This window comes from Balaenoptera acutorostrata, chromosome 14, assembly GCF_949987535.1.
Source record: "Balaenoptera acutorostrata chromosome 14, mBalAcu1.1, whole genome shotgun sequence".
Lineage (NCBI taxonomy): Eukaryota > Metazoa > Chordata > Mammalia > Artiodactyla > Balaenopteridae > Balaenoptera > Balaenoptera acutorostrata.
In genome coordinates, this window is record NC_080077.1 from 49,208,285 (window position 1) to 49,234,651 (window position 26,367).

At 42.7% G+C, this 26,367-nt stretch overlaps 1 protein-coding gene across 2 annotated transcripts in view; it reads left to right on the top strand.

The window, feature by feature from the left end:
- Window positions 1-26,367, top strand: part of FYN (FYN proto-oncogene, Src family tyrosine kinase) — a 211,331-nt gene that overhangs the window by 72,461 nt on the left and 112,503 nt on the right. The window contains exon 3 of one of the 2 annotated variants that reach the window (XM_057527834.1): window positions 20,257-20,326. The exons of the other annotated variant lie outside the window; for it this stretch is intronic. The gene's annotated coding sequence lies outside the window, so the exon portion shown is untranslated. The remainder of the gene's footprint in view (window positions 1-20,256; window positions 20,327-26,367) is intronic. 2 annotated transcript variants of the gene reach the window in all.

The following is a 26,367-nucleotide window of genomic DNA, read 5'->3' on the forward strand; positions in this document are numbered from 1 at the left end:
ACACTATCTTATCCCCTCAGTGAATTAGCACGTGGGAAACTATTTAGAGGGGAGAAGGTCATTTATGGGAAAGAAGACTCTTTTCTTCTTCTCTACTTATGTGGTTTTCACTGTTCCCGACATGATGGATATTTGTGGTGTTTTCTTGGAAAGCAAATTATCCCACATTAACGTACCATGGCTTCTTTGGGAAGCTGAAATTCCACAAGCTCTTTCACAGATTATTTCTTCAGGTAATTCTACATTTGCACTGTTTGCTGCAGAAATACAATAATCCTAGGCAAATTGTTTCTGTGCTATCTCAGGAGTGATAATATTAAACATTAGCAAGCCAAAGTCATAGGCAAAGTAAAGGCACCTGTTATTTGGATTCTTATATTACCTCCCTTATATTGCCCTGTATTACCCACCCCTTAGGAATCACTGACTGGAAGCATTATGAAGTGATTACTTCCTTCTCTGATATTAACAATAATTATACTTGACTCTTCACAAATTGGAGAATGTGAAACTAAAAAGCTGAAAATATATGATGGGTGAAGCTGGCTGGGATCTGATCAGCTTTGTAATTTGTGGTCCTCAATTCACAGTAGCTTGAGAATAAGAAAACCTCTTATACATTTATTAATGTTATCTATTGACTTCAAAAAAAATGGTCGTTAGGGTGAAACCTCCCTTCCAGACTCAAGCCATAAAAGTGGCATAGTTCAAAAAAAAAAGTTTAATGAAGCCCAAATATTTGAAGCGATTGAATTAATAGTTTTAAAAGAGCCAGATAAATGTGTACCCCTGAAAGGAAACCTATTTAGAAAATTAAAAAAAAAAAAAAAACCCTACCAATTAGCCAAGAAGAGTGCTCAGAGGTTGAAATGGCAGCATGCCCTTGGAACTCCAAAGGTCACTGGGGAGATGCTGTTCTGAGGCAGATTGGAGGATCCTGGGAACAGTTCTGAAAGAGGGTAAACAACTAAGCTGCTTAGTTTCCATTTCTGTCACTTAGAAGAACTTCAGCTGAATTCTGGTCATCTTCTGGTCCCACATTTTCCCAGCAAGAAAAGCATGCATGGTTGGGAATTGCAGGAGTTTTAGCCAGATTCTTTAAGACGCACTCTGCATCCATCCTGGTAAATAGTGCTGAAGTATTGCATTGTTAGTTAACTTGGCACGTGTATACAGCTTATCTGCCAAGTGAACTGCAAATGTCTTGAAGACCAAGATGGTGTCTGATACTTCTCTGTTCTCTTCACTAGCACCTAACCAGCACCTTGCACACTGTTCAGTCACCTGTTACACAGAGATCTTCCCCTGGTGCCCAACAAATTCATGCCAGTCATCGTGGGGACTAAGATGGGGCAAAGCCCTTTTTCTCAAAGGCTGTGCTCATGTGTAGGCTGCCTACAGAACACTCATATGTATAACACCAGTGGAAGTGAGAGGAAGGAGTAATCCAAAAATGGTGCCCAACCCAGGCACTGTTTTTACTTGTCACCAGTCTCAGATGCACTTGCTATTTTTGTAATTGGCTCATGATTTTCTAGTATGAGCTGGGCCACTGAAGAGGCCCCTCAGTTTTCTGAAAATTCATAGAGTGAATGATATGTTTCCAGGTAAGTCTTAGGTGGCTGGTATGGAAGTTCTGATGAATTGTGGTATTCATTTTCCCAGCCAACAGATTTCTCTCCCTATAAATACTTGTTCAGTTAAACTGCACATCATAAGACTTTCCATGTGTTCTACTTCAGGGAGACTAGGCAGGTGTAACAGGAAAACTGGGGAACCCACCTGAAAAGCCATCTGATCCTACAGAGCAGACGCTCCCACACCTGTGGCTGTGCGTCTAGTCTTTTATGATGTGGGGTCTCGTTATTTGCTGGCAGAGGTCTTCTTACTATCTGAGAAGCATTAGGATAAAGTGCAAGGAAGAATAATAAGGTGATTAAGGATCGAACAGCAAACACTGAGACTTTTTAGATTAAAATTTTGAGCTGTTCTCTTTCCAAATCATGGAATTTAGGCATTTGCCATTCATACTTGTCTCTGCTGCAGCCCCCATGCCACCCCGCCCTATTCTCAGAAGATTTCAATAAATAATGATCACTTGGTTTCCCACAAGAATAGTTGAGGAGAGAACTGCAGGCCTGGGCAAGGGAGGGTTAAATCTAAAGCTGGGTTTCCAGAAACTGAGGCAGAGCTTTGTGTCAACTGCAAAATAACCTATTCATTAGCAATTCTGCTGCATCATCCTTGGAACTTAAATTCCCATTTTCATCTTGGTTGGTATTTTCAGGAGTCAGTGAATGGTATTAACTTATGCTCTGGAAAAATGGGAGAATCCTGGGACAGATTTAAGAAGCACGGTTGCAGTCAGTCTTTTCCATTTTATATTATAGTAAACTCCTTCTGCGTCAGGCTTGCTTTCTGTGAGTTTTCTTTTCCTCCCTTCATCACGTTCATTATCCCTTGGGCGAGTTGTGTCTGTCCCTCCTGCTGCACTCCCCCGCACTACGTGCTGGGAAGCTCTCCTGCAGAGCCTCCAACCAGCTGGAGAGCCTTCTTTCTCCCATCCCCCTGTCTTTCCCGCCCCGTGGTGAGACCCATGCCTAATTTTCAGCTCTTCTGGGGTAGTGTGGCATTACTTGGAAGAAAATTAGAAAGCATTTTACACGGCTTATTACAAATCATTAATGGAAGTGCCACGAAACCCAGGGAATTTATTCTCCCATTGATGTGTGCGTAACTCCTATTAACATTAATAAAGTTGTTTAGAATCAAAGAACGGGCAGGAACCCATAACAGAGGATCCATTTTGATACTGCTTTACAGAGTGACTCATACCCACAGGGCATCAACAAGCATTTTAAATATAATTTTTACCACTCCTTTTAAAAAAGGAGCGCAATTACTGAGTATGTCATCACAGCACGTTCACGTCCTTCAGTGTGAAGGACGGTAGCTGCTGTGAGGTCCTGCCCCGCCCGGCTTGGAAGTCCCTGTGAACGCAGGCAGAATCGGGGCGGGAGGCGTCCCCCGAGGCTGCCGCGCGCCTGCGCACTGCCGTTGGGGGGGAGCTGCCGGCGCAGTGGGAAGGGGACCGTGACCGTTGGCATCCGCAAGACAGAAGTAAACAGAGATGTTTGCTTCACCTGAGCCGTTTGTGCCCTGCACCAACTGTGCAGTTATTGATAAGTCACATCAGTGAAATGAACCATTGCGGGGGGGGGGGGGGGTGGATTTTAGTCTAGATAATTGTAAAGCTTTTGAACGCTCCAAGGACCCCAGAGAATCTGAAGGTGTAGAAACAAGTGGAAAGTACCTTTAACCTTTCAAGTAAAATGCAAACACTAGGAGTTAGAGCTGCACTTTCTCTCATAGTGAATGAATTTGTGCAGTGCTTATTTATTCACCTTCATAGCCAATAAAGGGAGACTTATAACGGGCCCCATTTTTAGGTCTGTGTGTCTCCCCCTCACCCCTTCCCAGCTCCTTCTCTACCTCCTCTTCTGTCTATCATAGGGCATTAATTTGTACAGATGTTTTTAATGTTTGGAAAATGACTTCAATGTGGGTGACAGAGAAGAGAGATTTTCATAATTATGTCTGATTTGGACGAGAAGGATGGTATCCTTTCAGTGTCCTGTCGTCTTTCTCAGAAATGTTAACTTGTATAACACTTAGATTAATACTTGTTTGTTTTTAATGTTGCTTTTTAAAAATCATTTCCTAAAAGGGTTAGATGGAAAACTGTGAATTACTTTTATTAGGTTTTTGAAGTGCTAGTTATCATTGAATTATTTCCCTCAAGACTGGCAGCACCTCACCTAGTTTTGTCCTTGGAATGTTACTGAACCTTGCAAGATCTTTGAGTTCCTTCTGCTTTTGTCTGAGGTTGGGAAGCAGGTATTCATTTCTAAAATTGTTAATCTAGATGTTCTGAGAAAGAATACGGAATATACCTTTAATCACTGAACATCATTTCTAGTTCTTTATTTTTTCTTAAAGAATAAGTATAGAGTTTCCAAAAAAAAAAAAAAGAAAACAATGCTGGTTATAAACAGGTAGAATCCAACTGGCACTGTGTAGATAAAAACAAGCCCAGAATTCTGTTCACTTATCCTTCACCACAGGACTGTGAACTGGGTCAGGATTATCCTTGTTTTACAAATGAGGCGGCTGGAGCTGGAGAGGGAAAGCCAGCCTTTCTCAGGGCCAGAGATCCAGGGAGGGTTGAGAACAGGGCCTGCGTGATTACTGCCCAGCCCTGCCTGCGTTTGGGTCTTGTTAGAGTTTGTTCCCAGAGACCAAATTTGACTCTCCAGTGCCTAACAGAGTTGCTTGGAGCATGACAGACACTCAATAAATGGTTGGTGAATGAATATATTGACAAAGCCAATATATTGGCTGAAGTTGAAGATGTATAATATTACCCATTGCATAGGGTTACCACGAGGACAAAATAAGATAATAATATATACAAACATAACATATATATATATATATATATGTTACACATATAGCATGCTCAGTAAATGCTCTTTTCTCCTCTTTTGTCTTGGTTCAGTTAGACCACCCGCCTGTGGTTTTGCTGCCAAGTGTGTATGTCTCTCCATTTATTTTGATATGATGCACAGAATGTAATACATTTTGTGATATGGTTGTATTACCATATCACATGCTGCACGTGTGATTGAAAGAAATTTTTTTCACCAAATAATACTACGTTATGATGCCTGTATTAGTTTGCTAGGCTGCCATAACAAAGCACCACAGTCTGAGTGGCTTAAACAACAGAAATTTATTTTCGCACAGTTCTGAAGGCTGGAAGTCTGACAAATCAACGTGTCAGCAGTGTTGATTTCTTCTGAGGTCTTTCTCGTTGGCTTACAGATGGCCGTCTTTTCCCCTAATCTCTTTGTCTTATGAGGAACCCAGTCATATTGGATTAGGGCCTTACCCTAGGACCTCATTTTAACTTAATTACCTCTTCAAAAGCCCTGTCTCCAAATACAGTCACATTCTGAGGTTGTACTGGGGGTTAGGACATCAACATATGGGAAAAGGGAGGCACATTTCAGTCCATATCAATGAATGCCTTTGATATTTTTCCCTTTTATTTCATTAAAGAAAATGCTGGTCACAACCAACTAAGTTGAATTTTCTGACCCCCTAAATTGATTACAGACCACAGAGTAAAAGGAACTACGGTGGTGGGTTGTGTTGGTTTACCAGGTTAGTGTGAAATTGGCACCAGCACTGGGACTGGCCGCTGATTGCAGAGACAGCCCTAGAAGCTCAAACAAACACAAAAGGGAGCATAAGGTCAGAGTGGGCAGCCTTCTGCAAACATACAGCAAGTTCCTTAGCTCGGGTCAACAAAAGTTTTCTGTAAATGGCCAGACAGTAAGTATTTTTGACTTTGCAGGCCATATGGTCTCCATTGAGACAGCTCTGCTTTTGTATCATGGCAGCAGCCAGAGACAATACATGAACTAATGGGTGTGGCTGTGTTCCAATGCAACTTCATTTATAGACTCCAAGATAGGAATTTCATAGAATTTTCACATGTCACGAAATATTCTTTAGGTTTTTTTCCCCCCAGCCATTTAAAAATGTAAAAACCATTCTTAGTTCATGGGCTGTGCAAAAGCAGTCGAATCAACCCACCAGCTGTAGTTTGCCTACCCTGCCCTTTCTGGTACAGCCAAGTCATCTAGCTGAAAGGCTCTCAAGAAATTGGCCTGGGTGATTTTTCCTCAGTCCACTTAAATTCTAAACTGATTATCATGCTTGACTCTTGTGATTTATCTATATTTCCAAATGGAAAATCTCTGTGGCCACTCATGATAAAAAATGACTTTACCTTTTAAAATTTTTTTATTGGAGTATAGTTGCTTTACAATGTTGTGTTAGTTTCAGGTGTACAGCAAAGTGAATCAGTTATACGTATACATATATCCACTCTTTTTTAGATTCTTTTCCCATATAGGTCATTACAGAGTACTGAGTGGAGTTCCCTGTGCTATACAGTAGGTCCTTATTAAAAAATGACTTTAAAAGCAAATGTTATTTTCTTATCAGAGAGAACTTTAACTGGGGATGTAGAAAGGATGTAGCAGGATACAAAATTAATGCACAGAAATCTCTTGCATTTCTATACACTAATGACGAAAAATCTGAAAGTGAAATTAAGAAAACACTCCCATTTACCATTGCAACAAAAAGAATAAAATATCTAGGAATAAACCTACCTAAGGAGACAAAAGACCTGTATGCAGAAAATTATAAGACACTGATGAAAGAAATTAAAGATGATACAAATAGATGGAGAGATATACCATGTTCCTGGATTGGAAGAATCAACATTGTGAAAATGACTCTACTTCCCAAAGCAATCTACAGATTCAATGCAATCCCTATCAAACTACCACTGGCATTTTTCACAGAACTAGAACAAAAAATTTCACAATTTGTATGGAAACACAAAAGACCCCGAATAGCCAAAGCCATCTTGAGAATGAAAAATGGAGCTGGGGGAATCAGGCTCCCTGACTTCAGACTATATTACAAAGCTTCAGTAATCAAGACAGTTTGGTACTGGCACAAAAACAGAAATATAGATCAATGGAACAGGATAGAAAGCCCAGAGATAAACCCACACACATATGGTCAACTTATCTTTGATAAAGGAGGCAAGCATATACAGTGGAGAAAAGACAGCCTCTTCAATAAGTGGTGCTGGGAAAATTGGACAGGAACATGTAAAAGTATGAAATTAGAACACTCCCTGACACCATACACAAAAATAAACTCAAAATGGATTAAAGACCTAAGTGTAAGGGCAGACACTATCAAACTCTTAGAGGAAAACATAGGCAGAACACTCTATGACATACAGCACAGCAAGATTCTTTTTGACCCAGCTCCCAGAGAAATGGAAATAAGAACACAAATAAACAAATGGGACCTAATGAAACTGAAAAGCTTTTGCACAGCAAAGGAAACCATAAACAAGACCAAAAGACAACCCTCAGAATGGGAGAAAATATTTGCAAATGAAGCAACTGACAAAGGATTAATCTCCAAGATTTACAAGCAGCTCATGCAGCTCAATAACAAAAAAACGAACAACCCAATCCAAAAATGGGCAGAAGATCTAAATAGACATTTCTCCAAAGAAGATATACAGATGGCCTACAGACACATGAAAGAATGCTCAACATCATTAATCATTAGAGAAATGCAAATCAAAACTACAATGAGATATCATCTCACACCGGTCAGAATGGCCATCATCAAAAAATCTAGAAACAATAAATGCTGGAGAGGGTGTGGAGGAAAGGGAACACTCTTGCACTGTTGGTGGGAATGTAAATTGATACAGCCACTATGGAGAACAGTATGGAGGTTCCTTAAAAAACTACAAATAGAACTACCATACGACCCAGCAATCCCACTACTGGGCATATACCCTGAGAAAACCATAGGTCAAAAAGAGTCATGTACCAAAATGTTCATTGCAGCTCTATTTACAATAGCCAGGACATGGAAGCAACCTAAATGTCCATCGACAGATGAATGGATGAAGAAGATGTGGCACATATATACAATGGAATATTACTCAGCCATAAAAAGAAATGAAATGGAGGTATTTGTAATGAGGTGGATGGAGTTAGAGTCTGTCATACAGAGTGAAGTAAGTCAGAAAGAGAAAAACAAATACAGTATGCTAACACATATATACAGAATCTAAGGGAAAAAAAAAAAAAAAAAAAAGGCCATGAAGAACCTAGTGGCAAGACGGGAATAAAGACACAGACCTACTAGAGAATGGACTTGAGGATATGGGGAGGGGGTGGGGTGAGATGTGACAGGGTAAGAGAGTGTCATGGACATATATACACTACCAAATGTAAAATAGATAACTAGTGGGAAGCAGCCGCACAGCACAGGGAGATCAGCTCGGTGCTTTGTGACCACCTAGAGGGGTGGGATGGGGAGGGTGGGAGGGAGGGAGATGCAAGAGGGAAGAGAAATGGGAACATATTGTATATGTATAACTGATTCACTTTGTTATAAAGCAGAAGCTAACAAAAAAAAAAAAAGAGAATATAGTGTATTATTTGAATTCAAAAGAAATTCTAGAAGATGCAAAACTAATTTGTGGTGGAAGGAAATAAGGACAATGCTTATCTCTGGAGGTGTAGGAGGTGGGATACACTGGAAAGGGTCACGAGGGAATGTTTCAGAGTAATGGTAATGTCTGTATCTTGAAAGAGGTTTGCATTTCACAGCTGTATGTATCTGATAAAATACAATGAATGTATACTTAAGATTTATACAATTCATTGCATATAAATTTTACTGAAAAATTTAAAAATAATATAAACAAATACTAAGCTACATTAAAAGTATATATTCTAAAAAAAAAAAAAAAAAAGCAAATGTTATTTTCTTATCAGAGAGAACTTTAACTGGGGATGTAGAAACCTCCTTAAATGATCCACAAAATCGTCGTTTGTCAGATAGTGAAGAGTAGAATCAGCATCAGAAAATCTGCACAAAAACAACAGAGTTTGAATCTAAGGGGTCTCCTTTGGGAAGCCAGTATTCGGGGAAATGGAATCGCGGAGGAAAGTCCCAGGTGTCCTCGTGGCACATGCAGTCTCCTCCATACAGCTCGACTGCGTGGTCCTGGTCCCCATGCTCACCTCTCAGGGTGAGTGAGGTCTCTCTCATAGGAACTCCACACCCTCCACAGTCCCCTCGCACACGATGCTCTTCCAGCTCAGAAGGTAGGCCACAGTAAGACCCTCTCTCACTCCCTGTGGAGGCTACCAGCAGCCCAGGATGCTGTGTAAGTGCCCAAGTAAACCTCCCTACCAGAGGGTCCCAGAGAACAAAGCATCTGAGAAGACAAGAGTCTGGCCATATGGTTTCTGTGCCCCCAGGGATGTATTTTAGTGGTGGCCAGAGCAGTTGTGCAGAGCCCATGTCTAATGATGACAGGCCAGCCCCGCACAGACTCTGAGCAGCTGCTGAGGTTGAGCTACCCTCAGAACTGGAGACAGAATTCTCTCTCCATCCATGTGATGCTGCAAGATCAGGACTCTGCCCCGTGACCATGTGTATCCAAGTGGGAATCTGAAGAGCCCAGAAACGGGCAAAGGCAGGAATGGTGTCCTGGGAGTTATTTTCAGTATTACAGGCTGTCGAGTGGAAACTATACATTTATCCACAGCAAGGCTTAGAGGCAAGCTGAGCCGTTGTTGCCCCCAGGGGCAGGCCCGAGCTGATGTCTTGGGGTGACTCTGAAGGGGGATGGAGCACCTACTGTGTGTCACATAGAGATCACCTTTATCCTCAGGGCTTTCCCCTCCAGAGATACTGCAGACTGTAAACCAAGGCCCCAGGAAGCTGTATTTTAATCGACGTGAAAAATTGGGCTTGAATATCCAGATTTTCGCCTTAAAAAATCAGTCAGATAAAATTAAAAAGATTTGTGTTATTTTATTTTGAAACTGTTTACTTCATGCCATCCTAACATACAGTAATAAAATAACTTTGGCATGACAGTCATCTTAAGTGAATAAAAAACCCAATGAAATGAAATGGCACTTTTAAGCTTTTAGCAAAGCAAATTTTTGAATTATCTTGCTTAAATTAAATTGCTGTGCTCTTTTGCTTTCAGTACTTACAAGAGCCCTGTTTTGTCTCTGGTTTCACTGCCTTAACCACTGAGATTTTTTTTTAATTGAAGTATTAACATGCATACAGAAAAGTACACACATTGTTAATTGCACTGAAAATGAATTTTCACCAAGTGCATACTCCCCTGTAACCGGGAGCCAGATGGAGGAAGAACGTCACCCAAGCCCCTTAGACCCCTTCCCAGTCCCAAACCAACCCCACTCCCACCAAAGGTAACTATTATACCATGGTTTCTAACATAGGTTGAATTTGTCTACTTTGAACTTTATATAAATAAAATCTCAAGGATGTATTCTTGTGTCTCTTTCAACATTACATTTGGGAAATTAACCCATGTTGTTATGAGTTGTAGTTTGTTCGTTCTCATTGCTGTGTAATGCATTGTTTATTGTAAATTTATTTATCCCTTCTATCGCACATGGGCTTTGGGGTGGGTTCCAGTTTGGTGCTATTGCAGACAGTGCTGCTAGGAACACTCCTGTACATGTCAGTGGGTGAGTATCTTTAACGTTGCTGAGGACGGATTCCTTGACGGCGAGATCCTGGGTCATGGGACGTAGGTATGTCCAGCTCTAATAGATCCTGCCGGGTTTCCACAGTGTCTTCATCAATTTACACTCTCACCAGCACTGTACGAGAGTTCCAGTTGTTCCATGTCGTCACCACTTTGTGGGTTTTGTCTCTGTCATTTTGGCCTATCTGGTAGGTGTGTATTGGTAAGGCATTGTGATTTTAATTTAGTTTTCTTTGATGACTAAACTAGAGCATCTTCGTACATGTTTATTGGCCATTTGGATTTCCCTTTTTGTGAAATTTCCTCTCAAGTTTTTGCCCATTTTTATGTTGTGTCATCTGCCTTTTCCTTATGGGTTTGTAGGAGTTCTTTGCTGGATTTATATATTGAAATTATCTTCTCCACTATGTGGCCTACCTTTTGATTCTGTTGATATCTTTTGATAAAGAATTCTTAATTTTAATACAGTCCAACTTATTTTTTTCCTTCATGGTTAACACTTTCTTGTATTCTGTTTTTTAAACATCTTTACCTGTCACAAGATCTGAAGGTATTCTTTGTTTTCTTCTAAAAGTTTTATTATTTTACCTTTCACATTTATTTCCACCATCCATCTGGAATTGACTTTCACATGTAAGGTAGAGATTAAGAATCATTTTTTTCATATGGGTACGCAGTGTATTCAATTCCCAGGGCTACCGTAACAAAGTACCACAAACTGGGTAGCCTAAAACAACAGAAATGTATCCTCTCATAGTTCTGGAGCCAGAAGCCTGAAATCAAGGTGTGGGCAGGGTCATGTTCCCTCTGAAGACTCCAGGGAAGAATCGTTCCTTGCCTCTTCCTAGCTTCTGGTTGTGGCTGGAAATCCTTGACGTTCATTGGCTTGCAGCTGGGTTGTTCTGATCTCTGCCTCTGTTGTCACATGGGCTTCTTCCCCTTGTGTTTCTCTGTGTCTAAACTTCCTTCTTATAAGGACACTGGTCGTGATGGATTTAGGACCCACCCTAATCCACTATAACCTCATTTTAACTAATTACATCTTCAGTGACCCTATTTCCAAATAATGTCACATTATGAGGTCCTGGGGGGGGTTAGGACTTCAATATATCTTTTGGGGGAACACAATCGACCCACAGTACCCAGTGAACCCAGTGCCATTTATTGAACTTCAGTGTCATCTTTGTCACAAATCAGGTGATTATCTGTGTAGGTCCATTTTGGGACATTCTTTTTTGTTCTATTGGTCTAATTGTCTATGACACAGATACCACACTGTCTTAATTACTGTTATTTTATAATGAATCTTGGTATCTGATAGAGTAAGTCTTCCAACTTTGTTGTTGTTCTTCAAGATGATTTTGTTTTTTGGCACTTTGCATTTCCATATGAATTTTAGAATCTGCTTGTCAATTTCTACCAGAAAAAAAAAAACTGCTATTTTTTAAAATTGAAATTGCATTGAAGATGCAATTTGGGGGAGAACTGACATCTTTAAAATATTGAGACTTTCAGTCCATGTACATGGCATAACCCTCTATTATTTAGGTCTTCTTCAGTTTCTCTCAATAATGTTTTTAATAGTTTTCAGTGTTAAGGTCTTACACATCTTTTATTGCACTTATTCCTATATATTTGATATTTTTTGATGGAGATTTGTTTGGTGAAATAAAAAGCAGAGGAAGTGAAGAAAAACTTCTACTGGGTTTACTGTTTCACATTATTAAGGAATTTTCCCATGTTTACCAAGCTTAGCAAGGCTAAGATTTAAGTTGAGGTCTCACTGGATCCAAATAAGAGCTGGGCAAATAAATTAGTTACCTCTTCAAAAGTGCAGTTTTTTTTTTTAAATTTTTTAACATCTTTATTGGAGTATAATTGCTTTACAATGGTGTGTTAGTTTCTGCTTTATAACAAAGTGAATCAGTTATACATATAAATATGTCCCCATATCTCTTCCCTCTTGCGTCTCCTTCCCTCCCACCCTCCCTCTCCCACCCCTCTAGGTGGTCACAAAGCACCGAGCTGATCTCCCTGTAAAAATGCAGTTTTTAGAAGAGGCGAAGTGGTTCAAAATATGGGATCCTTGGATATAGGTAAAATAGGTCCTTGGTAGAGAAAAGGTAGAGGCGTTCGTTCAGCCATGTTGCCACATGGAGAACCGTGGCTGGAAGAGGTATTGAGGACACAATGCAGATATTGGATGGGATAGGGGTCTAGATCTGAGGTTTTCAGTGTTGAGAACATTAGGGTTCCCCAGAAGTGCCAGGTGGGCCAGGAGGATGGCCAAGGTGGTGGTGTTTTGAGTCCTTTCCTCCTTGAACCAGAGCTGTTCTGTTCCACTTTTATCTAGTATGTTGGAGTGTAGCATAAACGTTAGAAATACACATGTACTCACATCTACGTGTGAATACACAAGGTTCTTGTACTAAAAAATAGCTTAAAGACTACCAGACTAGATATTCTTTAACATTCCATTCAGCCCCAGGATTCTGGGATTTTAATATTGTAGCCAGCCCACACTCCAGGGCCTCTGCACGCATCATTATTAACCTTGATCTTGGCAGCATTGTGATACTGTGTGCGTATCCCAGGCCTTCCCAGGAGCTACTGCAGAATGTCTGTTTGGAGGGTCTTGAGAGTGGTAATCAGGTTGGAAGAGAGCTTGGGGACTTGTCCAGCTGCATCATAGCAAAGCAGCGTTTTTATTCAGACTCTGGATTGCAAATCACTAGAAACAGCTTCATTTACAAGGAAAATCAGAAATAATTCAAGTACACTACAAAACAGAGTTTCTATTTTATTTTTTACCTGATACCTAAGAGATGTGATCACCTGATAGAAACTCACTGCCAGGAAGAAAAGAAAGACATGATTATTATAAATATATACTTCATTTTCATAAGTTTTATAGAACAGGATCTTTTTCCTCCTGACAGTCAACTAATTATTCCAGTGGCATTTACTTCATTTATTTCTTTCCCAAATAAACCCTCAGCCTAGAGGTTTAAACATAGCAATCATCATCATTATCATAAATAATAATAATTATGTAATTATTAATGTATTGCATATTAATAATGTATAATAAATTATTATTATGTGAAGGAGGAGGAGAAATTATATCACTACTGCTCTTCCGGCTTGAGGTTGATGGAGATCATGGGGAGCCCTAGAGCCCCATCCAACCCCTCCGACCACCCCTTTGCATGACTCAGCCCAACCACCATGCCAGTGAGCCCAAAATAAATACCTCAGAGCCGCCTCTTGGGCAGCTGAAGATAAGCGCATTTGCTGGTTTGGGCGTGCCTTGCTCCACCGTGAGCCTGAGTCCCCCTCATCCTGGCAATGGCTGATGAGAGAGGAGCAGTCAGCCCTTTCTAGTCCGACCTTCCTGCCCTCTCATCCTGCGGTCGGTAACCCCTTTGTGCTGGCCGAGTGCTCTCCATGCTCATCTCTTTGTCTACCCGTCACTCTTCTCCTCTTTCCGTCCACTCTTTACTCCCGCTCCAGCAAATAAGAAAACAAACAACAACCACAGCCTTGCTTGAGTATCCCCAACTTGTGGTGGTGAAGCCAGAAGGACCAGGGCCCCTGTAGGCAGGGAAAGCAGATGGGCCAGTGATGCCTTCTTGGAGCACCCCTCTGCCTCCCGCACGAGGGGTGAAGGCCACAGTCAGTCCTAAAGCAGGCTTGGTTTCCTAGGGAACTCTGTTTTCTGCTTCCCATCCTCCTCCCCTTGCGAATGGGCTTTGTTTGCACACTTGCTTGTTTAATATGCTATCGCGCCATTTGGAACTCTTTAGTTTTGCAGACAATTGACTTTGGACTTGCAGGGAACGCTGTCACGTGCCCAGCTTGCACCTCACACTGCACAGGACAGGACAGCCGTAGCCGCCGTAGGAGAGCTATGTAAGGGAGGGGAAGTCACCCTCCCTAGCCCCTGCCCCCTCATTCCTTGCTTTTGAAAATAAGACAGCAGGGACTCACACAGCTGTTCCTTAACGGGTAGGCCCTGCAAGTGTGCTGGCTTTATCATCAGCCTGCACCGGCTGGAGGAAGCCTTGGAAGCCCCATTACAGAACTTAGGTCACAGAGGTGAACTGAAAAGGACAAAGCCCTCTGACTCAACAAAATGACGAGAAGTGGCTCCTCTGTGCGAAGCAGTGGGCCTGGCAATGTGTCAGCAGTTCAAAGATTTAGGGTAAGTGCCTGCCCTCAAGGATCTGGCTCTTTCCTGTGAAGCAGACAGTGTGGTAAGGTCTATAGTAGACACGTAAATGGTGAGATGAATTCCAGTGGAGGAAATCGGACAAGAAATTCAGGGAGGGATTCATATTCAAGTTGGGCTCGAGGGGCAGGTTGGGTCGCCATTCTTGCAGGTGGAGGTAAGGGTGCATGAGAGGGAAGAACAGGGCAGGTGAAGGCCAGGAGGAGGGACAGGTGCTGGGAACAGCAAATGCTTTCGTAAGGCTGGGTGTGAGGGAGGAAAAAGAAATGGGAGATAAGGCCAAGGGGGGTTTGGAATGGAGGTGGGTGGCTTTGAGCACAAAGCTGAAGAGTGTGAGTGTGTGTTAAGTCATTGGTTTTTCTAGCCGTGTCACCACCCTGAGGTTCCTTGGGGGTGGCTCATAGGCACTGCAGGAGCAAAGGTCCAGAGCAGCTCCTTCCTTGCCCATGTTATATACTGGGGTATTGTCTTTCTTTTAAGAGGGTTCCCATTGGCCTGTGCCAGAGACCCATTCTTATTTATCTGGTCTCCATCAGTCTGCAAGTACTTACTGAGAGCCCTGTATGCCTAGCCCTGTACTCGGTTCTGTTGAAAGACGGTGGAAGATTTTGACCCAGTGGCATGGTAGTAAGAGCCACTGGGTCAGCAGCCTGAATTATAATTCCATCTCTGCCACCCACTCATCATAAATCCTTAGGCAAGTCTCCTGGCCTCGCTGGGACCAGTTTCTCACCTGTGAAGTGCAGGGCTGGGCTGGTAAGTTGTTCCCAGCTGAGACATTTTAGGACCAACATGATCAGTACTATCATCCAGAGTTTTCCTGTGTGTGGACAGAGTAGGAAAGGGAGAGCCGAGAGGCAAAGAGGCCACTTTAGAGGTGATGGCAAGAATTCCTGTGAGGTGTCTTAAGAGTCTGAGTGAGGCCTTTTACTTATTCATTCAACAAACGTAATAGTGCCAGCCACTGAGCATTGGGAATATAGCAGCGACCAAAACAAAGTCCCTGTCCTCAGGGTACTTTCTGTCTAGAGAGCCACAGTGGGACTGGAAACAAGGGTGATAGATCAAGAGATGTAGTTTGAAACTCATGACAAGGGTGATAGTCGGAGCTGTGGAAGTATATGAGGTACCAGGGAAGAGAAAGCAAAAAGGTTTGGAGGGAAAGAGAGACCTGAGGGGATGGAACATCAGGAACATTCTGTGGAAAACCAACTAATGTTTACTCCATAATAGAAGATACATTCTGTATCAAGCCAACGCAACAAACCCATCCCCCAAAAATATCCCATTGTGGTTGAGAAGCTATGACACTGAAGAGAGAATGTCCATTTAGACACCCAGTTCTCCTTGACTATTGACTACATCACTCCTGTATATGAAGCAAAATCACATCAGAGCCATATATGGTTTTATGTAATAGCAGGTCTATTTGGTTTACTCAGAAAGGTCTTTAATAAGTACCAGTGATACGTAAAAGTGGTATGGGTGGCTGCCTAAGGTGCTAGTCCCTCAAATCTTTTCCCAAACCAGCTCGCTCCCGCTCCCTCTCTCTCCCTCTCTCTCTCTCTCTCTCCCCCCACCCCTCCTTCTCCCGAAGTTATTGCAGTGGATCCAGAAGCAGATTCTGAGAGCCTCAAGCTTTTCCTTATTTACCCTTCAGTAATTACATATCACAGGTTGTTTTCCCTATTAGAGTCTGGGGCTGAGCAATTAGTCTCCCATTGTTTTTGCAGGAAATGACATCCATGTGACTTCTGCGGAAGCAACTGTTGACCACTCTGGTTAAAAGAATTTGGAAAACGTTCAGAACTTCCTCTGGTTGATCATTTAGGCTGACTGATTTAGAAAGCTTTTGGAAATGTGCAAAGCAAATAACGGTTGTCAGAACCGGAAATACTACTGGGTCAGTTCCTGGACAAAATAGGCCTCTGAACTGTTGCTCTGGTCTCTTGATGCACTGACTTGTCTGGACCCTTCACTGTGTGGCTGACTGGTGCCTCGGCATTCTGTTCCTTTTATAATGCTTTATTAGGGACTGAGTAGTCAGGATGCTTTCCAGCTGCAGACAATTGACAACCCAACTTAAGGAGGCCTGTACAATAAGAAACTTATTGGAAGTCTAGTAGCTCTGCAGACTTCAGGGTTGACTGAATGCAAACACCCCTACTCTCCTTCCCTGTGTTTTTTCTGTCTTTGCCCTCCTCTGTGGGCCAGCTTTATGCTTCATTTGGAGCAAGATAGCTACAGAAGTCCTAGGCATCACATCCTACACAACATTCAGAAGGAGGGAATTTCTCCCAGAAGAATGAGGAGAAGCTCCCAGCAAAACGTTCTGCACATCGTGTTGGCCTGAAGAAGGTCACATGCCTATTCTTGAACCAGTCACTTGCACGAGGAACAGGTTTCCCTTGATCATTGTGTCTCAAACTTCAGCATGCTCACAGATCACCTGGGATCTTGTAAACAGCTTCTGATTCAGTAGGTTTGGGGTGAGGCCTCAGAGCTGACGTTTCTCAGAAGCTCCCACGTGATGCTGATGTTGCTGCTGGGCACCCTGCAAAGCCTTAGACCCCTCAGGCCCCCACCCCCCCACCTGGGAGTGCTGTCACCTTTTCTCAGGCACTGTGGCTGAAGGAACATGGGGCATCTGTTAGGAAGAAGGAAGAGGGAATGGCCCCACGCAGATGAAAACTGTATTAGAGATCCTCGTATCCAGTGCATAATGAGAATGTTACCTTTAAACAGGAGCCACACGACGTCTATGATATGCATTAGAAGCAAAAAGTAAGTGCCATGCTAAGTGTTGTTGTGTGGGAGCACCTATAAACATCTTACTATGTACTCATGAGGATGTGAACATTGCAATTTCTGAAATAAAAGATTAAACAGTCATGCTGCCCTCTTCATTATCATTCAGCTATTTTAATTTAATACCATATATCTAGTGTGACTCAAAAGGAGCAAATTCAAATGAAATAGATTTAACTGTCCCTAAGTATAAAAAGAGTGTGCCAAGTCCGTCCATTGTCCTCTGAGTAGCTATCTCATCCGTCTTAGTTACTGGGGAGGGAGGGTACACCCCGACTTGTCCTACGAGTCACTTGACATGATGTCAGGCATGAAAAATGCTGCTTGCCGGTGTTGAATTTCTGCCAAAGCAAATGGTCACAGTGCCCTAACGCATGGTTTTCAGTGGAGAAAATCATTATGCTCTCTTCATTGAAAAGGAAGAACCATTCTGTTATTTTTCGTGTGTTCTTTTCTTGGCAAAAGGCACACAGGAGTTCTGAGCTGCAGCAATTTTGGAAAAAAGGCTGATAAGACCAAAGGACCAGTGTCCGTCCAGAGGCTGCTCCGTCACAGACTCAGTGGGGCCCGGAGTGGAATATGCCACCAGGCGTTGAGTAAACCCCTCTGGGATGGTCCCCTTGGAGGGGTTGCCATCTCCGACCTCATACGCGAAGACATCCTTCAGGAGGGGAGCTGGAATTTCACTGCTCCATCGACTTGACTCACCTGCTCTGGAACCACGGCTTCACATCTGTGAGACCTGTGGGAAGGCAGAGCAGCTCTTACTAACTGGCCTCACCTATGTTGGTCACCAAAGCCCCCGTACTTAGGGGAATCACTGGCTATGCCTTGTCTTTGCAAAGGCCCTGACACTTTGAGAGATTCTCAGCTCCTCTGGACTAGCTGGGGAAAGCTGCTAGGCTCGAAGTTCCACTAAGGCAGGAATTGTGCTCATGTCACACAGATGCCCCGTGTATGGGCGGAATGACTGAACAGTCGGTCTGTCCCAGGGAGATCTGTCGGTCAGCCACGCTGACCAAGCATTCACTCTCTAAGGAGAAATAAAAGAGGAGAAATAAAAGTTGTTGCCTAACTTCAGAATTTTATAATCTAAATAAATAATGTTTAGGTGTCCCATCTGCATATTTAGAACCTCATAGGCTGCCAGACAGAGGTGAAATAATATTAATATTAGCTGAGCCTGTGTTCTACAAGCAAGACTGCACTATTATTCACTGATTGGTTCAAACAGTGCTGGCTGAATGTCTTCCTGCTGTGAGCTATGAGGCAGGGCATTCTTCACCGCCACGAGAGGAATAAAAAATGGGGAAAAAATAGGGCCTTCCCTTACAACGTAGAAGACTTAGAACTTAAAAAGTAGGATATAATAAGTACATTTAAAGTATCTATATCAAATAAAATATAATTTTTAAAAAGAGAAAAGCAAAGAGGGGTAAGATAATACTAAATTGGGAAAGTCCAGGTAGAAGGGGCTCAAGAAGATGATGAGAGTTACACTAGGCCTTAAATTGGGGCTCGTGACCTCGAGTCCACAGATGGAATTCTGGGGGAGGGGGTGTCTGTGAACTTGGATGGAGGAAAATTATCTATTTTCACTAACCCTTAATTGAAATCTAACATTTCATCCTGTTATGACAGTAGTATTAGCTATTTGTCACCAGTAGTAATTCTAGGTATTTTCATATTACATTATCGTTACAGATACCCTGAAGTATCATTTATGCCCAACATTACTTCAAAACTACAGTAGTAATTAGACTTTTCCTGGAACTTATTTAAATATTAAGAGAAGCACATCATAATTTTGTTATATGTTTTGATAACTGAATATCAGTATACTTCTTTTGAGTCCTATGCATTTCATGTGTTAACTTCAAGAATTTAAAAACATTATTCTGAGAAACATGTCTCTAGACTGTTATGGAACAAAAAGGTAAAGAGCTCCAGGCTTAGAAAATGGTGAGGCCACCTACTGGCACTTATGGGACAGAAGACACTCAGAGAAGGGTCTGGAATGCCCACAGGCTGAGGCAGGACTGGTGGCTGGATTCTGCAGCATCTGATGGGAAGATGTGAGGACAGAGCTAAGGCGAGTGGGAGGCCCAGGCTGATATATTGATAATTTCACAGGTAAACTTGTAGGTGGTGGGAAGCAGTAGAGGTGTTTCCGTTGAGGCTTTAAGTTGTGTTTAAGAAGGAGCAGGATTGGAAGAGAAGGAACTGGAGGCCAGGAGATGGGTTTCTGCAAGGAGTGAAGCTGACCAAACAAGAGTGTAAAGATGAGAATGGAGAGAGGCGGTGAGTTCCAGAGTTGCCATGGGACTCAAAGGTCAGGCTCAGGCCAGGATTTGCAGTACAGGTGAGCAAGGCCAGCTTAGGCTTCAGGCCTGCATGACCCAGAGAAGGATAATAGCTCCTCACCTTCCCCGAGTGATTGCTGTGCCAGATGCTGTTTTAAGCCTTTCAATGTCATTTATATGTCACTAAATTTATATTACTTAATGCTCATAACAACCCTGTGTGGTTAGTACAGTAATTCCTATCTTTCAGATAATAAAATGAAATCTGGAAAACAGAAGTGAGGGCCTCGCAGCCAGCAGGGGAGAATGGAGTGTATTGCTGAAAGAGGAAAGAGGAATTGGTTTTTGGGGGAAAAAAAGGTTATGGGTTCAGCTTTAGATATCTTTGCATTGTTCTCTCATCTTCAATTATTTTAAAAGGCTAAAAATTCAAATACAGTATTTATAAGCACAGTTTCTGGTTTATTTCATTGTCCAGATTGTTATTTGTTTGTTATTAGTGAGTGCTGAGTCAATTTGTAAATTGGTTTCATCTTTCCTGTGAAAAACAAAGAGGAATCTGGCAGTAAGAGTGTGGTACATTGATGGGTTCCCAAAACAAGGAAGATGTTGTGGTTTCCAGAAGGGAAACACAATATATATTAAATTACTTCTGCCTAATGATGCAGTTTTCCTTTTGTTGTGGTATTTTTCAGGACCAGTCCAGCAGCTGTATTAGAAGACATGTGGTATATATAAAGTTTGTGATCGTTGGGGGAAATTTTGGTAAGTGTCGCTGCATTTATTTCTGATACCTTGTGAAGTAAATGTTGCTCATAAAGGGAAACCATGGCCTTGTTCTGTGCATCTTTTAAACCTGTACTACACTTGACAAAAATGGATTTTGTAACTAAATGTGACGTTCACTTGGTGTTTTCTGACAGTATGACATCTTTTTCTTGTCATTGCTGATGTTATTAAGCAATATGGGGTTTTCTAAGATATAATAATAAGTCTAGATTTTAGGAAACCTTCCAGATACAGGATAAAAAATACCCTGGACCATTTAGCTTATGTTCTTAGCCACTCATGGAATGTGAGAGTAATAAACTTGCAAACCAAAAGAATAAAAAAATGTTTTTAAGTTTCCAAAGCAGAGAGATCCTTCTGGTCTGTATGTTGAAATGAGAGAGAAACAGGCAGTTAGCTGCTTGGGGAATGGCACATGAAGGGGAGTTAAGAATCCAGCATGCCTGGGACCCAGCCCACCAACCAACATAACAGCGGCCTGAGACCAGGAACATTAAATTCAGCAAACACCCAGAAGACCTTGCTAGCAGTAGTCAAAAGGACAGGAGACTTGGGTTAAACCTCAAGTTCTACACTTACCGGTTGTTATATAACCTCTCTGAGCCTCAACCTCCTTGTCTGTAAAATGAGGCTTATAATGTTACCTACCTCAGAGTGTTGTTGTCAGAATAAAACAAACTAGGTAATGCTGGGGCACCATGAGTGCTCAATAAAGCAGTTATTCTTTTTTTAAAATTTATTTTATTGAAGTATAGTTGATTTATATTTTAAATATAAAATACATTCAATATTTTATTGAAGTATAGTTGTGTTTATTTCTGCTGTACAACAAAGTGATTCATATATATATATACACATTCTTTTTCATATTCTTTTCCATTACAGTTTATCACAGGATATTGAATATAGTTCCCTGTGCTCTACGGTAGGACCTTGTTGTTGATCCAGTCTATATATACTAGTTTGCATCTGCTCACCCAGTCTCCCAATCCATCCCTCCCCCTTGGCAACCAAAAGTCTGTTCTCTATGTCTGTGAAAAGCAGTTATTCTTGACAACAGAACACCCTTGTTTGGAAACTGGACATTTGCCATTGAGGTCAGGCCAGCAAAAGGTGTGAGTATCTTCCAGCAGGAGGGCCGCTGGGAAGGGGCTGGTCACACCCCATTTGCTATCACAGGGGGCGTCACAGCTGGTCGCCACAGTCCCTCCTGCAGCGTCCACTGCATAGCAATGTCCCCAAGACCTTTGCCATCTTCTCTAACCCTCTCAACCCATTCTTTTTTTTTTTTTTTTAAATTTATTTATTATTTATTTTTGGCTGTGTTGGGTCTTTGTTTCTGTGTGAGGGCTTTCTCTAGTTGCGGCAAGCGGGGGCCACTCTTCATCGCGGTGCGCGGGCCTCTCACTATCATGGCCTCTCTTGTTGCAGAGCACAGGCTTCAGATGCGCAGGCTCAGTAGTTGTGGCTCACGGGCCTAGTTGCTTCGCGGCATGTGGGATCTTTCCAGACCAGGGCTCGAACCCGTGTCCCCTGCATTAGCAGGCAGATTCTCAACCAATGCGCCACCAGGGAAGCCCTCAACCCATTCTTAAACCAGCTTAGCTAATTTAACTTCCCTTCCTGCCATCTTTGCAGCCAGGTGCAATCACGTTGTTTGAGCTTTGTTCGGTTTTGGAGTTAAAGTTATTTTGAACCAAAATAACGAGAAGAAGAAGAAGGGTTGGGAGGAGATGGTACCCTTGGTTTAGGCTTCAGTTACCATGTTGAGGCTTTCATTTCCAAACCTTTCTTTGGACTTTTTGTCTATGCTTATTATGCAGCCTTCACAGAGATCCAGTTATTGGGAGGAAATTTTTGAGCTTTGACCAAAAGAATTTGGCTTTGGGGTGGAGCCTTTACCTGTGGTTGGAGAGAATCAACCATATCGGCTGATGGTTAAGATCGGGTGTCTGGAGGTGACAACCCTCCAGTTTCAGGGGATCAAAGAGATGGACATGGCCTCAGGGGTTGTCTGGCCCAAGCTCCCACCAACCAAAAAAAAACCCTTTTCTCCAGAATTCTTGACAGAGGGGAATTCACATTCTCTCAAAGGTGGGGTTTGCTGCTGCACAGAGGAGCTTTCTCCAATTAAAAAGCAATTCAGGGCACAGGGAAATTTAAGAGGGTGAGAAAATTGTTGTAGATCTTGATTGTAGTGGTGTTTATACAACTGTAGGTTTTGTGAAAACTCACAGGACTATACAATAGAAAAGGAGAATTTTGCTGTAGTTAATTACACCTTAATTTTTTAAATGGGAAAAAAATGAGCAATTAGATACCTGGACATTAGGTCAAATTGTTAAAGAGGGAAGGAGAGAGTAGGAGGGAGGAAAGAAAAGCGATCTGGTCCTTCTGTTGAGCTACAATATGTGGTCAAGGGAACAAGGACTTGGTCTTCTTACTTCCTGTCATTTCAGTGTCTGGACAGAGACTGCCACCTAGAAGGCCTGTGATAAGTATTTATTGAATTGCTGACTTCCCTGAGTCACTCTGTAAGCAGATAGAGACAAGTGCACTCACTTTCCCACACACCAGCCCACCAGATGTTTGAAGATGCTCTCCTTCCTCATTCTTCTTCTCTGGGCTGAACTTACCATCTCCATTCTTTTGACTCTTTGTCTCCTGATGTTATTTTCCTTTCCCTCCCCACCCGGCACCTCTTCTTGAGGAAGCATGGGCTTTACCACTCCCTACACGAATGGCCCAGTGCTAGAAACGCAGCCCCCGAGGAGGTGTGGCCCGGGAGGAGTACAGTGGGTCCTCGCTTCTGTAGATGGTGTTAACAGACACCAATCCTTATCCCCTTCCATACTGAGGGCCTGGTAACTGGATCGTGACGGATTTCTTACCAGTAGTCTTCTAAGAATGGAGCTCCTAAAAGTAGGGAGGTTAGCAGTCCAAGAGATCAGGTGGCAGCAAATCCGTCCTCATAAATGTCTTGACTGAAATGAGGCCAGGCCCTGCCACCCCTAGTTTGAAACAGCAGTGGTGCTGTTTATAAATCTTTCGGGGTAGTACTATATTACAGATCCTGATTCTTCACTGTGAGTCATAGGAAGTTAGAAATTCTGAAAATTAAACTTGTAGGTGCCTTGAAAAATCTAGATTTTTTTTCCTGGCCATGCCAGGGAGAGATATATAGATAGATAAATAGAGAGAGAGCAGTAGTTCTCAACCTGGGTTGTTTTTGTCCTCGCAGAGGACATTTGGCAATGTCTGAAGAAATTTTTGGTTGCCACACTGGAGGGAGGGGAGGGTGTGTGCTACTGGCATCTAGTGGGTGGAAGCTAGAGATACTGCTAAAGACCCTAAAATGCACAGGACGCCCGTCTCCACACACACACAGAAATGATCCAGCCCAAGATGTCAATAGTGCTGAGGCTGTGAAACCGATATGGAAATAATAATAATAATAAAAAAAATCAATGTCTAAAGTACTCAGTATTTTGAAGGTTTAAAATTTTTAATATTTTGACATTTAATTAAATGTAAATATATAACTAGAAAACATAAATTTGTTCAGAGAATCACAGAGCTGAAAGGGCCCCTACATTACCACTGATTCCAAGCAAGATCTGATCTAAATGAATTCAGACAGATGGGTGTCTGCAGACTTATACTGAGGACTGTCAACTAAAGCTAGAAGCAAGACTCACACAACTTGATCCCAGCATTCACACAAAAGACATTGTCTCGTATTTTAAATTTCAGCCCCAGCTTCTTCAGATGTGTTTGTCTTCAGATGACCTCTGAGATGAAATGGTATTTCAGTCTGGGCTAGTCCATCCTTTTGAATCAAGGGTGTGATTCTGGTGTGATGAAAATGTGCTTAGGGAGGAGAGAGATCTCATTACAGATGATTGAGATTGGGTATTTTGGTACACAGGACTGTTTATTTCCATCAATTTTCTAGTGACACTACAATCTGGTTTAACCGGGAGTTGTTGAGAGCTTGTGTAGCCCAATATGGCCACATTTGCTGAAGCAGGGAGATTAAAGCAACATATGTCAAGTTGTGATATAGGACAATCCACTTGAAAAGATTGTAATTATAGGGCCTATTTCGGGAGGGTAACTGTGCTTTTTGTGAGGTATATTTTGGGATCCACTAACCCAGCTTCAAGGCCAGTAATATCTTCCCAGAAAGGGTGTGGTTGTGTGCTTGTGGACATAAATATTTTCTTACCAAAAGCTTTGGTATTTGGTATTTTCCTTTGACTTTACTCCCCTTCATTTTTCTTTTTCTGATAATCTTTCCTCTTTCAAGAATGCTATGAAAATGCGTTCTGGAAAGCTGGAGAAGAGAAGGATAAAAGATCTCATTTAGATGGCCGAGCCCAGAGATTTAGGGACTTTACATTATCAGTCTGCTGTTTTTAAGATGAATAGAATTTGGAGGAATGTGCCAAAGGTAATAGTAAGCAGAGTCAAGGGAAACTATAAAAACACCATGTTGGGGCAAAATATTTTAATGTAAAGATCTGTAGCAAAACTACACATTTATAGCTGCTCGTTTCCAGCACCCCCTCTCCAACCCATGGGTAATTCTCATGAGCTTGTTTCAGCGCTCTTTGCCTAATGACCTGGAGTGGGTATCTGCTTTCGCTTTTGTTCTTCAAGGTTTGTGCCTTTGCCCTGCTCTGCCTCTGGTGCGTCAGGTGGGTCCCTGGGGGAGTGGGGAGCGGGGGCTTCCTGCCTAGCTCTCCAGGGGGCTCCCACACACTAACCTGTGTGAACCAAGGCTCCATTCTCCCCTTTGTCAGGGCACACAGGTTGCACGCAGCAGCCCTGCCCAGCCTCTCAGATTCCCTTCCGTGAGAGCCACTGAAAGCTATAAAGAACAGAGCAGTGCGACACGTTGAAAGTCAGCTCTGTGCATGCTGGCCCTGCTCTGGCGTGCGTAAGAACAGAAGCACCACATTCCATAGCCTTGTACTTTTGATCTTTGAAGTAATTCGCACAATCGTTTATCTCTTGCTCACGAAGAGAAGTGTTCTTCTCTTTCCAGGCTAGTTTTGGTGCCATCCTAAACCAGGTTCTTTTGAAGCTGCTTTGAGGCTGCCCTCCTGCTTGTCTGCTCCAATAGCCCACGTACTTAGAATTCACTCTAAAACGCACACTGTTGTGTGGTTTTTACCTGCAGCAACACGTCAACCAGAATTTCCCGCTTGTGGAAGGGAAACGTTTTCAGAATAAGTAGCTGTCGTGTATTCTAGTACACGACTGGAGAGCTGACCCTGTGTAATACATCCCACCTGCGATCCAGGTGGTGGGACCCACCCACCCCCCCCAGCCCTGCCCCTAACTGACAGGCTGCCCACGTGAACGCATGTTATGATACCACTTGTATAACCAGCTTAGGTTCGTAAGAAGCTGCTGCACACTTGCCCCTCCCAAACCACCTCTTAGGTGGTGGAGCAGGTGTTATGCCCAGATATAATCTGAGGCTCAGAGACTTTAGCCTGTGTCTCAGGCAGGGGGCGTTTGGGAGTGTGGGCATATTTGTTGTCCTGCCCTCCAAGAGTAAGTCACTGTTGACATGTTGGAGACAGGGGGTGGGGCAGGGATGGTAAATGTCCTGCCGTGTCTGGGACAGCCCTGCCCGGTGAAGAGTTGTCCCTGGCACAGCATCCATTGCACTCTTACTCAGAAGCACTGCTCTGAGGTTGCATGGCCGCTAGGCAACAGAGCTGGGCTCATACCCACTCCCTCTGAATCCAGGATCTTTATGTCCCTCTCCACATTAAAGGCATCACAGAATTAATCCCCACTTCTTTGGGAGTGCTCACTGAAGTAAAACTGAACTCAGAATGGCTCTTCCTCAGATTATGCCATTGCTGCTGTACACACCAGAGCTCAGGTGCGGCACACTCCAGGGGAAACAGCCTCTCTGAGACCTCAGTGGCCCAGCCTACCAGCACCCTGTTCCTGCCGTTCCTCTATCAACGCCCAGTGCAGGTGGAGACAGAGAGTGC